Source organism: Rhipicephalus microplus, chromosome X, assembly GCF_043290135.1.
Source record: "Rhipicephalus microplus isolate Deutch F79 chromosome X, USDA_Rmic, whole genome shotgun sequence".
NCBI lineage: Eukaryota > Metazoa > Arthropoda > Arachnida > Ixodida > Ixodidae > Rhipicephalus > Rhipicephalus microplus.
Window position 1 is genome coordinate 153,958,516 of NC_134710.1, and position 13,816 is coordinate 153,972,331.

Genomic DNA, 13,816 nt, shown 5'->3' on the forward strand with positions numbered 1-13,816 from the left:
CCATTTTTCAAAATAAACATGCTATAACATAATGGGTCAGACTTAGTAGGTCAGTGTGCGGCTGCGAACACCTTGTTTAATTTTCCAATAAAAATATATGCTTGCAGTATGACAATAAAATGCGCACTGAGCAATCAAAATGTTTCTCTATTTCACATTTTTATGAATAAATTTTCTGAATGCACTAATTAATGATGCATCGAGTGAGCGAAACTGAAATCAGGTGCAAGCTGCCATACTACTTGCGGAGCAACACGAACGTGCGGAAGCCCCGCCTCCATGTAGACTTCACTCCAATGTTGAGATAAGTTGTCAGCATAGATAACTTTACGTTGAAGGCGCATGTAGCAAAGTAGTAGTTGACCATTTAACATTTCTTTAAAAGGACTAGTCAGTCGTTCCGGTCTTAAAAAAAACCGGTCAGCCAATGAATGAGATCGTTGACCTTAAGCCTCTGCTCTGTATACATTGTACAGTTGTGGCCTAAAAATGCTTAAAAAGTTTAAAACGTGAATAAAATATCAATGCCTAATCATAATGTGGGGTGTCATTTTGTCAAATGTCATATATATGAGAACATCTGATAATTAAAGGAAAATCCAGGGGTATGTTTGAGTTTGAATTAAGGGGAGATGCGGGTCGAAAAACCACGATTTTTTTCGGAAAAAGTAGATTTTGATTTTGTTGTGTTTTGCATTGCTCCAAGCCTTCTCCTTAATATATTAATTAATCAAAGCTGAGAGTCAACTGGAAGCCATCAAAAAATATAATTGAAGCACTTACGGTACCTCATGAAAGTGCAAAATTACCCGATTTTCGCGCACGCTGCACTTCGCTCTGCATTGTTGCTTGCTTTTGAAATTTCGCAGGAATTCAGGCCTAACATTCTTCTCCGAGTTCATTCACACGTATTAGCACTTGCCCATGACCATGTTGAACCCAAAATAAACTGTAAATAACTACACTGATTCCTCAATCAATTATTTTTTTACAGAGAAAGCTGTGAGGCCAGAACACAGGTCACGCATGGTGCTGTAACTGTCCGCCGCCGTCCGTAACTACAAGCGCATGAAATAAAAAAAAAAAAACTCGGCAAGTAAAAACCACTAAGGACACGGGGTTTCAACCCAGGCCAGCTGCATGCCAGCCTCGTATCCTACCACTGAGCCACGCCGGGTATTTTTTTATTTTATTGCCTAGCATATCAATGCTGTTGACAGTTCAGATATTTGACAAAATACAAGTGTATCACAAAACACACCCACAAAATTCAATGAAGAACAGTCAGCTCTTCCCTGACTATTGATAAATACTATGGAATTTGTAACAATGGTTCAATGAACACAATTCATTCTGGTACATTATCTTGCCCTTTAAGCAATTCAAGAAAATGCACACTGATCTGCAAAAATAATGTCGCGCAGCTCGCACTGCGAAATCTGCATTTTCAAAGACACATCGAGTTTGCCATATAAAGTGCAGGCCCCGAGGCATGATTAAATCATAAGGTACACCGACCTCATTTTTAACAAAAAGAAAATGGATGCCATGTGGACTTAATGGTAATTGTTTTTTCAAAGTTCTCTGCAATATTTCTCAACAAAAAACCCCGCTCCAGCAATCTATTAACATATGTTCAATTGTTTCTGGTTTACTACATAAGTGGTAATGTGTGCTCAATGGCACGAATAATCTCTATCCACTAACCACGTTTTAAGTGGTAAGGTACCAGTAATTAATTTAAAGAAAAACGTTTTGACCCCTGGCGCTACAAGCATTCTTTTAACATGTTTAAGAACATCCAGTCCTGGGCCTGCACAGTATAGCTGACGGTACAATGGTACAGGCAGTGAAACATCGACGAGGTCTTCATACAATTTTTTTACGGGATACTTCAATCAGATACTCTACTGAAAATCTCACTGATAGAAAAAATCTCACTGATAGAAAGTGGAAGAACGAAACAACTCCCTTTCCTTTAGATACCCCTGTACTGGTTCTTTCACATTTGCTGACGGCACGAGAAGTCCCGGCAGCACTCTAGACAACCTCAGAAGTATAACAGTTCTCAAAAAAGGGTCATCTACATCACACAGAAAAAGGAAACGGTTGACAAGTTGTCTTATGTACAAATGAACTAATCCAAGCTTACCATCTCAAACTTTTCTCAAGAGATTTATACGGCCCGATCTACCCTAGACAGAGCTTCAAATGAAAACTGCAAATACTCTATGTTTCGCTTATTATTCTACTGCAGTGCAAATACAGCATTACGTACCACAGCTTGCTCACTAGAAATGAGTTGGACGCTGTGGTCCATGCGAATATTCAAATACCCAAACCTTTTCAGTTTTCTACATCATTGCGCAACACTTGTGTTTATTTTTTCCAATATGGTTTACTATAACGGTAGAACTCCTGCAGTACTCCTGAATACTTCACTGGTGTTTCCTACCATTTAATGTTTAGAAATACTCTTTGTCTGACATCTCATTCCCCATGCCAGAAACCAAGGCACTTATCCCAGTTGACGGCACTACCACTCACCTGGAAAAAAGTTTTCAAGACATTCACAGTATGGAATATACTCTCATAATTTGTACAGAAAACTGCAATGTCATCTGCGTAAGTAAGGAGGCTAACCTCAGCTTGATGCAATTTAAAGCCGCATTTCACGCTGTTATTAATTACACTTAAACAGAAATATTCAAGCAAAAAGCAGGCGCGATAGCGGGCACACCTGTCTCACTAATCGCAGCACAGGTATGCGCTCACCCACAGTTTTGTTTATTACCAATCTCGTCTTGCATCCTGCGTAAGCCATTCGCACTCCATCCCTATGTTTATCTGCTCAAGTAATGAAAGGAGCAAGTCATGTGGCATGCGGTAAAATGCCTTTTCGAGGTCAATTTGAACCATGGCAACAATAACATGCATAGCGTCACAACTTTCTAGGAATGATCGTGCTATGTTTATGTTGATTACTTTTCTTCTCTTTATACCACAAGTATGGTGGAACCTAACCAGTTTTCTCATAATTGTGTGGAGTCATCTGGCCAATATTTTCATCAAAGCGTGGCCAAATAGTGTGGCCTTTCTTAACATGGCCACGCTTCTGCTTGTGAATACAGTGAAAAGAACTCCCTCTGCTTAGAAATTCAGTGAAACTAGCTTTCATGCTTTATAAACACACGTGTCATGTATACATGTTTCACATTGCAACATGGCCTTTCCTTTCTGTGTCCCCTTTCCCCTCTCCCTCAAGAGGCTAAGCTGAACCATGCTTGCGCAAAGGTTCATCGAACCTAATGGCACGGCTTTTGTAACCCATTCGTCGTGGTTAAAGGGTAACTACGATGCATTTTCAACTTTACTGAGATAATATTGCAGTAATAATGCATGCTAGAAGCTCTCATTGCCAGCAGGTGTCAAAACATGATTATCATAATGGCTTTACGATTTAAAACCCGTCACCCACAACAAAAGACACGCTTGCTACTGCGCCTATTTTCTTAAGAGCACATAGTGGGTGCATAGAAACTTCGAGAAGGTTTAAAGCACTAAACATTTGAAGAACACCCTAAGAATAGGATATTGCTATCATGTTCAACATGTAAAGGCGAAGTGTTAGGGTCTCCTAATTTTTTTTACAATTGCATCATGGTCTGCAGAAAATTAACGAAATGAGCTATAAAAAAATAAAGGCAGACTTGAAAAGAGGACCTCGAACTCTATAACTTACGAAAGTTTCATTGAGCTGTCACAAATATCCGAAGAAAAAGTTTTCCAAGGAGCACCTCTCCTTAATGAGTGGACTCTGTGTGCGTGCGTATATATATATATATATACTGAGAGTAATAATTTAATGGGCCAGTTAGTCTTCGTGAAGGTATGGGATATGGCAGAACGGGAGCGCTGTCAACAAGGATAAATATATTTCCCAACAGTTTCGGGAGGGGTCCTCCCTTCGCCAGGGGATGAGTTATACTAACATAGACGTTCAAACTTCGTTGCTGCCGCGGCCCTCTCGCCTTGAACGATGTTTGCGAGAGTGAGAGAGAACTAAAGAAACAAACAAAAAAAAAAGAAACAAAACACTGTGAACGCTGAGCACATAACTAGACTGTGCACATCCAAATGTCGGTGTAAGTCAACATCTGGTTCTCATCCTGCACTGGTCAGTTCTCGATGTGTGTCGGGCCATCCAAGATTGTCGCCACGGTGGTGGAAGCGGCCCACGACGGCGCGCATAAGGAAAGAATTTCTCCATTAATGGGTCGGTCGGCTCTTTACCTTTCATCTTCGCCCATTTCCCCTCAATGGCCGTCAAGTGGTAGGCGAGCGTAAACACTTTGTATGTACACGTGAGGAAAAAATATATATATAAAAAGAAAAAAAGAACAACAAGAAAGGACAGTGTACACGTACAAGTCAGTCAGAAAAACAAGCGTGGTCTCCAGCTGTGAATCTTTGTCACCAATTTTCTCCTGGCTTACTTCTCGGAGGCAGGAAAGAGTTCCGAGGTCCTTGTTGATGCCGGTTACTAATGTTCTAAATTTGATAATAAAATGTGCCTCATGCTGTTCGCGCTCGCACCTGTTTGAGAAACCGGAGTGTACGAGAGTTACACTGATATTTTCAAAACTGTGGTTTGGCAGTCACAGATGTCTGGGTAAAGGTAGCTTCGGCAGTGAAGTGGTGTGGTACCGGTGGTTATTGAACCGTAGGCGAAATGGTGTGTCTGTTTGGCCGATATATTCTTGTCCGCAGATGTTGCAATGTATTACGTTACTGGAGTCACAATCAAGGCTTTCAGTTATGCAGAATTTGAAATCCGAGAAGTTTGCTTTTGATTCACGTGTTGTGACCATCTATGGGCATACCTTGCAGCGAGATTTTCCGCAGGAATGACACCCTGATTGAATTTTGGAGGGGTTTGTTTTTGCTCTGACAAGAATGTCCTTCAGGTTTTTATCCCAGCAGTACACCACGTGAGGTGGCTCCGCAAAAATTGAAGTTAGTCATTTGCTTTGCCAGATTATGTTGAAATGGCGAGAAAATAAGTTGTTGATTCGTGGCACTGATGAGGAATAAGTTAGTACAAGATTCGTTTGGGAAGTCGTTTTAGATACTCTTAGATACTCTGTTTGGCCCCTTAATTATATCATTCCGGTTCACATTGTGAGCACGTAGTATGGCTTCGTCAATAATGTCTTCGGGATAATTTTGTTTCAATAAGGAATGCTTTAGGTGTCCTGCGTGTCTGTCAAATTCCTGCATATCAGTGCATGTTCTTCGGTACCAGTAGGCCTGAGAATATGGAATACCCATTTTGCAATGCTTTGGATGGCTGCTGTTGAAATGTATGTACATTTGACAGTCTGTAAACTTTTTTGTAAAGGTTTGTTGACAAGCAGTAATTTTTTGATTGATTTGTGGGGTTTATCGTCCCAAAACCAACATATGATTATGAGAGACGCCGTAGTGGAGGGCTCCGGAAATTTCGACCACCTGGGGTTCTTCAACGTGCCCCCAAATCTGAGCACACGGGTCTACAACATTTCCGCCTCCATCAAAAATGTAGCCGCAGCAGCCGGGAATCGAACCCGCAACACACGGGTCAGCAGCCGAGCACCTTAGCCACTAGACCACCGCGGCGGGGCAAGCAGTCATTTTTTTTTTTACCATGACAGTGACGTCCTAGAAGATAATGCTAGTTTTGGAAATTTTGTGCGTGAATTTAACTGATGGGTGGAACTTATTAAAATTCTCTATGAAGCAGAAAAGACTTCCCTCATCCTGGTTCCATATCATAAAAATATCGTCTAAGTATCTTCTGTAGTATAAAGGTTTCAAGGTGTGTCCCTCAATGAATGGGTTTTCAAGTAAAGCCATGAAGGTGCTCGCAAAGTTTGGGGCCATTTTTGTGCCCACTGCGGTGCCACTAACCTGAAGAAAGTGCTTGCCACTGAACTCAAAATGGTTATAATTTAGTACAAGTTCAACAAGTGTAAACAGCACCTCGCCACTTACACCGCTTGATGAGTCAGATTTTACATATTCAGAAACCATAGCCGTTATTCCATCATGGTGGGGTATGTTGGTGTACATTGAGCAGATGTCCATGTTCACCAGAAAACTACTGCCTGGGATGATGAGACTTGAAGTTTCGCAGATGAAGTGGTTTGTGTCCTTTAGGTAATAGGGAAAATTCGGGGGGATGTTTTTTATTAAGGAATTGATGAATTCTGATATATTTTCTGTTGATGTGCTGTTACTGGATACTATCGGACGTCCCGGATTGCCTGCCTTGTGTATTATGGGAAGCAAATAAAATCGACCGGGAACAGAATGGGCCGGTAACATTGCTTTTAACAATTTGACGGTAATTTTCTCGTCCTGGCAGAGATTACTTAAGGTTCATTTTATCTCACTTTCCAATTCAGAAGTCGAGTTCGTTGGAAGTTCTTTGTAGAAGTTTGTGTCTGATAGTTGTCGTTCCTCTTTCTTTAAGTAGTCCGACGTGTTTAGAATTATTACGCAGCCCACTTTATCAGCAGGTTTGATGGTAATTTCAGCGTTTTTTTGTAGTTCATCGAGTGCCTTTGTTCTGACTTTAATAGGTTGTTTCAAGATGGCCGATTTTTTTCATACGCTTTGATGATATCTATTTGAACTGCTGATATATACATATCGAGGTGTTTGTCCCTCTGCTCACCTGGACACCATGATTTGTCACCACCAATCAATCTATTCTCATCCGTACAGTCCTTCCGATCATGAAAGTAGTCACGGAGGCAGAGATTACATGCAAAGTTATCGAAGTCTTGGTACCTATATATATATATATATATATATATATATATATATATATATATATATATATATATATATATGGAGTAGTGGGAAAAAATCACGCGGACCCTGTTACGAGCAGCGTCGGTGGCCACAGCCCACCCAGTAGGTAGCGTGGAGCTGGGTGGTGGTCGTCATGCCGCAGGCCACGGGGACGTTCACAACTCCAGGAAGCGGAGGCAGAGGAACTGGCGTAGAGGAAAACTTAACAAGACGTTTATTTGCAACATGTCGGACAGTAACGTCCGAACGACGACACTTCTCGCGACTCTCTCCTGTTTCCTTCTGGCGGGCTGCTCACCTGCCTCGCCGTGCAGTTCCGAAGATAAGGGCGGAATGTCTCTTCGAGCAACCAACCACTCATGGAGAGCACAACACAAGTATCCCTTCACACACGTGGCAGATGCACGTGGCACACACGCGGGGACTCGGAAGCGACCACGCAGGAGGAATTCACGGCAGTCACTCCTGTAGCACACAACCGGCCTTCCGCACATTCCAGAGGGGCCAGCCCGTAGCCACTGCCCTGCAGGCGAAGCGCACAGCCGAGACAAAGACAGCCGGTGCAGGTGACAACCCGCACCCCACAAAAGAATGTCGGAGATGACGGGAAGGCACGCTTGGGGGCAGCCGGCCTAAGGACTTCGTTACTGCTTTGTAACAGCTTCCCCGGCGGCCCGCCGAGACCTCGACGTACAAAGGTCATCCACCTTTGTGGGGAGAGGTCGATGAAGAGAATGCTGGTGTGCTGAAGCCGTGGACACCTCGATGCGGCTCTGCTGCATTCCTCTGCCACCCCCGGTGATCTGGAGCCTCTGGTAGCGTCGTCCAAAATGGGAGAAAGGCTCCCGCTCTGCTGGCCAACATTCCTTCTCGAAAGACAGCACCTGTGTCTACGACGCGAGAAACACAAACACCAGGCAGGCAAGCGCCCATACTCTCTTCCTGAGACCCACCAGGCTTTTACTTCATCCAAAACGACCTGTTCTTCATTACAATAGCAGCAGCAATTCCAACAACCCAACCTGAAATAGGCTGCTCAAATTCACAAACACGTGTCGTGATAAAGCACAAGTACAAAAAAAGCAATTTTAAACCTGTCACACAAAAAAAATGGAACCTAAATAGCCAAGCCAGATTACCTGACGTCATCAAGATCCCTAAAAACGACTTAAGCCGTCAGCGTTGCTTTTCAATTTGCCTCTCTTGTAAGAAATTTCGAAAGAGTATTGTTGCAATAGCAAGCTCCAGCGAAGTAGCCAGCCGTTCATAGGCGACATCATTTGCAACCACGTGAGGGGACAGTGGTCTGCCTCGATAATAAACTCTGATCCCGCGAGATAGCATGTGAGCTTCTGAACCGCCCATACAACACAGACGCATTCTTTCTCTGAAGCGCTATACGCCTCCTCCCTTACAGTTAGTTTGCGGCTTGCATATAGCACGGGATGTTCCTCTCCTGCGTCGTTTCTCTGACACAATACGACGCCCATGCCACGATCACTTGCATCGCACTGAACCACGAAGGGTCTAGCGTAGTCGGGGGCTTGAACTGCAGGTTGGCTCATGAGCGCATTTTCCAATGCTAAGAATGCCCTCGCTTTCTTTTCATCCCACTCCAGAATCGGAGGTTCGGTTTTTCTAAGAGCGTCAGTAAGCGGGCTGGCAAGCTCTGAATAACGGGGAATGTAATGCTGGTAGTACCCTGCCAATCCTAGGAACGACCGCACATCTGTCTTTATCCGGGGCTGCGGAAAATTATTAACTGCCGCCACTTTGACATCGGAAGGTCTGCGGTGGCCTTGCCTCACTATGTGACCCAGGTAAGTAATCTCTGCTCGGCCAAGTTGGTACTTCCGAGCCTTCACGGTCAGACCTGCTTCGCGGAAACGTTGAAGCACTGCTCGCAAGTGGGTGAGATGTTCTGACCATGAACCTAAAAATACTGCTACATCATACAGATAAGGCAAGGCAAACCCCTCTAAACCCCGCAATACCTTGTCCACGAGAGCCGAGAAACAGTAGGGGGCATTCTTTAAGCCGAAGCTCAACACCTTAGGGCAGTATGTTTCCATGGGAGAAATAAACGCCGCATATCTGCTGGCCCTTTCGATCAGGGGCACCTGCCAATAACCCCGAACGAGGTCGAAGGTAGAGATGTACTTAGCACTGCTTACTGCCTCACTTCTTTCCTCTATATTTGGTATGGGGTAGATCTGATCCTTCGTTATGAGATTTCACCTCCGGTAATCAACGCATGGTCGCGGATCTTTCTCAGGAACCTCCACTAATATAAGCGGAGAGGTATAATCGCTTTCACAAGCTTCAATCACATCAAGCTCGAGCTTCTTTTAATCTCGGCCTCAATGATGGCACGCTGACGTGGCAACACTCGATACGCCTTTGACCGCACGGGCTGAGTGGCCGTAAGCTCTATGTCATGCACTACCAAATTTGTTCGGCCCGGTTTCTCCGAGAACATTTCCTCATATTCTATCAGGAGGCTTTCTAGGTCACGCTTCTTGTTAGCTGTGAGCTCAACTACTTCAACCATGGCCTTGAGCGTTTGACCAGCGTTATCCTCCTTTCTTTCTGCTCCCGAACAGGGGAAATCTAGTGGTGGCTCTTCAGGCACGTTTACCGCCATGTTTACGACAACCTCTCTCTCTCGATACGGTTTGAGCAGATTGCTGTGCTAGATCTGCTGCGTCTTACGTCTACCTGGCATCCTTACCAGGTAGTTTGTGTCAAACAGCCTTTGAACGACTTCCGCCGGACCTTCCCATCGGACATCTAGCTTATTCTTTGATAAAGGTTTCAGCCGCATTGCTTCATCTCCAGCTTCAAACCAGCGTGATCTTGCCGACCTGTCATAGTAACGTTTGGCCCGAACCTGTGCCTTGCTCGTCTCATCCCCTGCCAGCTCCTGTGCTCTATGCAACCTCTCTAGCAGAGTTAGCACATATTCAACCACCGTAGGGTCCTCCCCTCGACCTTCCCATGACTCCCGAAGAATACGGAGTGGGAATCGCAGAGGGCGACCGTAGACCAATTCTGCCGGGGTAAATCCAGTGGCTTCTTGAGGTGTGGTCCTGTGCGCAAACATGGTTGCTGGCAAGCACACATCCCAGTCGACTTTGCGCTCGAAGCAGAGCGCTCGAAGCAGAGCGCTCGAAGGACGCGTTTAATTACTGGGTGTAACTTTTCTACTGGGTTTGACTGGGGGTGATACACCGAGCTCTGGATTAATCGGATTCCACATTTCTCTAAGAAAGTTGTAGTCAGTGCACTCGTAAAAACGGTCCCTTGATCGGACTGTATTTCAGCGGGAAAACCACAGCGTGAGAAAATAGACAACAGCGCGTTTACCACTTCTACCGAGCTGAGTTCTTTTAAAGGCACTGCCTCAGAAAACTTGGTCGCGGGACAAATTATTGTTAAGACATGACGGTAACCGGATTGTTGTTGGAAGAGCCCCTACTGTGTCGATCACAAGTCGACGAAAAGGCTCAGTGATCACCGACACGAGCTTCCTTGGGGCACGAACCTTATCCCCTGGTTTTCCTACACGCTGACAGGTGTCGCAGGTTCTGACAAAATTCTCTATTTCCCGGAAACAACCCGGCCAATAGTATTCCTGCAGCAGGCGATCCTTCGTTTTTTTTTTTTACCCCCAAGTGACCCGACCATGAGCTACCGTGAGCTAAGTGTGAAAGATCACGGCGGTAACGTTCCGGTGCCACTAACTGATCAAACTGCACCCGTCTGCGATCTAGATACTTACGATAAAGTATCCCGGCCCTGTTCTGATACATTACGTTTTTCTTTGAAATACCCTCGTTACTCTGACTCCTTATATTTTGAAGAATGGGGTCTGCTCTTTGCTGCGCTATCAGGGACGATCGATCCACTCCCAGCAAAGTCTGCAGGCTACTAGATGCAGGAGTAATCATTTCCTCACAGACACTTCCAGATTCAAGAGGGTCTTCCTCGTTTTCATCTGCGCCTTCATTACTCACTTGATCAGTGTTTGGTGTGATAATCGTGTCTACCGTGTTCGCCGGCTCTCCATCTTTGGCTTTCTCGGTGATTCTCGAGGAAACATCGAGCGGTGCGGCTCTAGTTGCCAGTTCTCGCGCCTTTGAGCGAGTGAGCGCGCACACAACCCCCTCCCCGTACGCTAGGTTCTTCTGTCCTAGCAACCAATCGGATCTGTTTGAAAACAAGTATGCATACTGCTTTGGCAAATAAGCAGATACTGCAGCCTCTGTGTGCAATGCGCCAAAGGGGCCCTCGATGCATACCTTAGCAATCGGAAGGCAAACGCTTGATGGTTCCGCTGCTTGTTTAATCCAAGCGCACTCTCCTGTGAAATGTTCAGCTTCAACATACGAGGGATGGACCACGTCCATTGTCGCTGGCGAATCCCGCAGCACGCGACACTCTTTTCCATTTACTATCAGCTCTCTGATATATGGCTCCAGCAGTCGCATGTTTTCACCCTCGCTGTCGACTGAGAGGCAAACAACTTTTGGACTCTTGCAGATGGCCGCAATGTGACCTGGCTTGTGGCATTTATAGCACACAAGTGGTCGCCTCTTTTCAAACGCACTGTTTTGGTGCTTTTCCTCAACCATGGTCTCATTACTTACCTCCCGTTGCTTTTCGGGATCAGTGTTGCGCTCTCCATTCTCTTGGACTGAATGTCCCCTCCACCCAGTTGCCTTTTTGATCTGGCCCTCCCGCTGGGAGATTTCACTTCTATCAAGCGCGCGGCACGAAATGAAATCCTCCGCTAGCTCCGCGGCCCTCGACACACTGGTTATCTCTTCCCTGTCTTGCACCCAGAGCCTAATGTCTTGGGGCAAATGACAGTAAAACTGCTCGAGTCCGAAGCACTCCATGATTTTCTCTTTATGCTCGAACGCCTTAGCCTCTCTGAACCACTCCCTCATATTAGACATTAACTTGTATGCGAAGTATGCATACGACTCGTCTTTTTGCTTTACAGCGTTCCGGAACTTCTGCCTGAATGCTTCTGCTGACAACCTATATTTCTTTAGCAGGCTCGACTTAACTTGATCGTAATCATTTGCTTCCTCTTTTGTCAAGCGGGCAATTACTTTGGCAGCCTCACAGGGTAGTAGGGTAAGCAAGCACTGCGGCCACATTGTTTTGGTAACACCCGCCTTCTCGCATGTGCGCTCGAAATTTACCAAGAACAGACCCATGTCCTCTACGGAGCGGTAAGGTTGCATGAGGTCTTTCATCCTGAACGACTTCCAATCTACTCCGCTAGACGCTTCGCTACCTTCACTACTACCTCGAGCCTTGAGCAGCTCGACTTCAAGGCGCTTCATCTCCAGATCCCTTTCTGCTGCTTCGTGTATGAGCCTCTCATTTTTCTCTTCAGCTTTGCGCCTTTCAAGTTCGTCCATCAGCTTAGACACTCTGAGAGCTCGTCCTCGTCTGCGTTAAGGTTCTCAATAGCCTCGATAATCTCTGGCTTTCTCTTTTGTTCACGAACATCTAAACCCAAACTTTTAGCTAACTCTAGCAAAAGCGGTTTTTTCAGTGCCTTCAGATTGATGGTTCCTGCAAGTGCTGCTAACTTCACCACTACTAGGACGCTACGTTCCCATGCACAGGTCAAGGTAGAGTAGTTATCCAAGTTTACCACCTTTCCTACAAAACTCTAGATAAAGCCTGGTAAAATCTCAGTGAAGAAAAGTCAAGCACTCACCACACCCTGCAGCCATGATCTCGGCGGAGAGGATCCCGATGCTGGCCCGAGCTTGTTGCGACTTGGCGTGAGCAGAATCCCGTCGCTGCCATCCAGTTGTTACGAGCCGTGTCGGTGACCACAGCGGAACCAGTAGGTAGCGTGGAGCTGGGTGGTGGTCGTCATTCCACAGGCCACGGGGACGTTCAGAACTCCAGAAAGCTGAGGCAGAGGGACCAGCGTAGAGGAAAACTTAACAAGACGTTTATTTGCAACATGTCGGGCAGTAACATCCGAACGACGACACTTCTCGCAACTTTCTCCTGTTTCCTTCTGGCGGGCTGCTCCCCTGCCTCGCCGTGCAGTTACGAAGATAAGGGCGGAATGTCTCTTCGGGGAACCAACCACTCATGGAGAGCACAACACAAGTATCCCTTCACACACGTGGCAGATGCACGTGGCACACGCGCGGGGACTCGGAAGCGACCACGCAGGAGGAATTCACGGCAGTCGCTCCTGTAGCACACAACCGGCCTTCCGCACATTCCAGAGGGGCCAGCCCGTAGCCACTGCCCCGCAGGCGAAGGGCACAGCCGAGACAAAGACAGCTGGTGCAGGTGACAACCCGCACCCCACAAAAGAATGTCCGAGATGACGGGAAGGCACGCTTGGGGGCAGCCGGCCCAAGGACTTCGTTACTGCTTTGTAACAACCCCGATAGAATAAATAATAGGGAATAAAGACTTTAGTTGGTTTGGCACTGTATATTTTCACTAACGTTTCGCCTTATGGACCAGACTTTGACATTATATATATATATATATATATATATATATATATGAGGCTCTTAATCCCTCAAAGGAAATGAATGCCACCACTCCAAGTGCCCTGAGCTCTGCTGTACACAGAAGCCAACATCTCATTGATGACATGTACACTGTCCTCTATTATTAAAGGGAACACGTGAGCGTGTGGCCTGCACTCTGCGGCGGCTGCCTAAAAGACCATCGTCAACTTACAGCAAAAAAAAAAGCGTTGGCATTTGGCGTCATCTATTGGCTAAGAAAACGAGTTATGGCCGCTGGACAAGCGCTGCAAAATGCTGTAGGCAGCTGTTGTAGAGACCAGGTCACACGATCGCATGTTCCCTTCCATAAATAACGACAGTGTACATGTAGCATGTACGTCTTACACAAATACATCAATTCACGTGTACTGTCATGTGACCAGAAGACACAT

General features: G+C 45.7%; 1 protein-coding gene across 3 annotated transcripts in view; it reads right to left on the bottom strand.

Annotated features, from left to right (window-relative positions):
• The window catches only part of LOC142775835 (uncharacterized), a 66,537-nt gene that overhangs the window by 5,273 nt on the left and 47,448 nt on the right, over window positions 1-13,816 (bottom strand). The window lies entirely within an intron of this gene.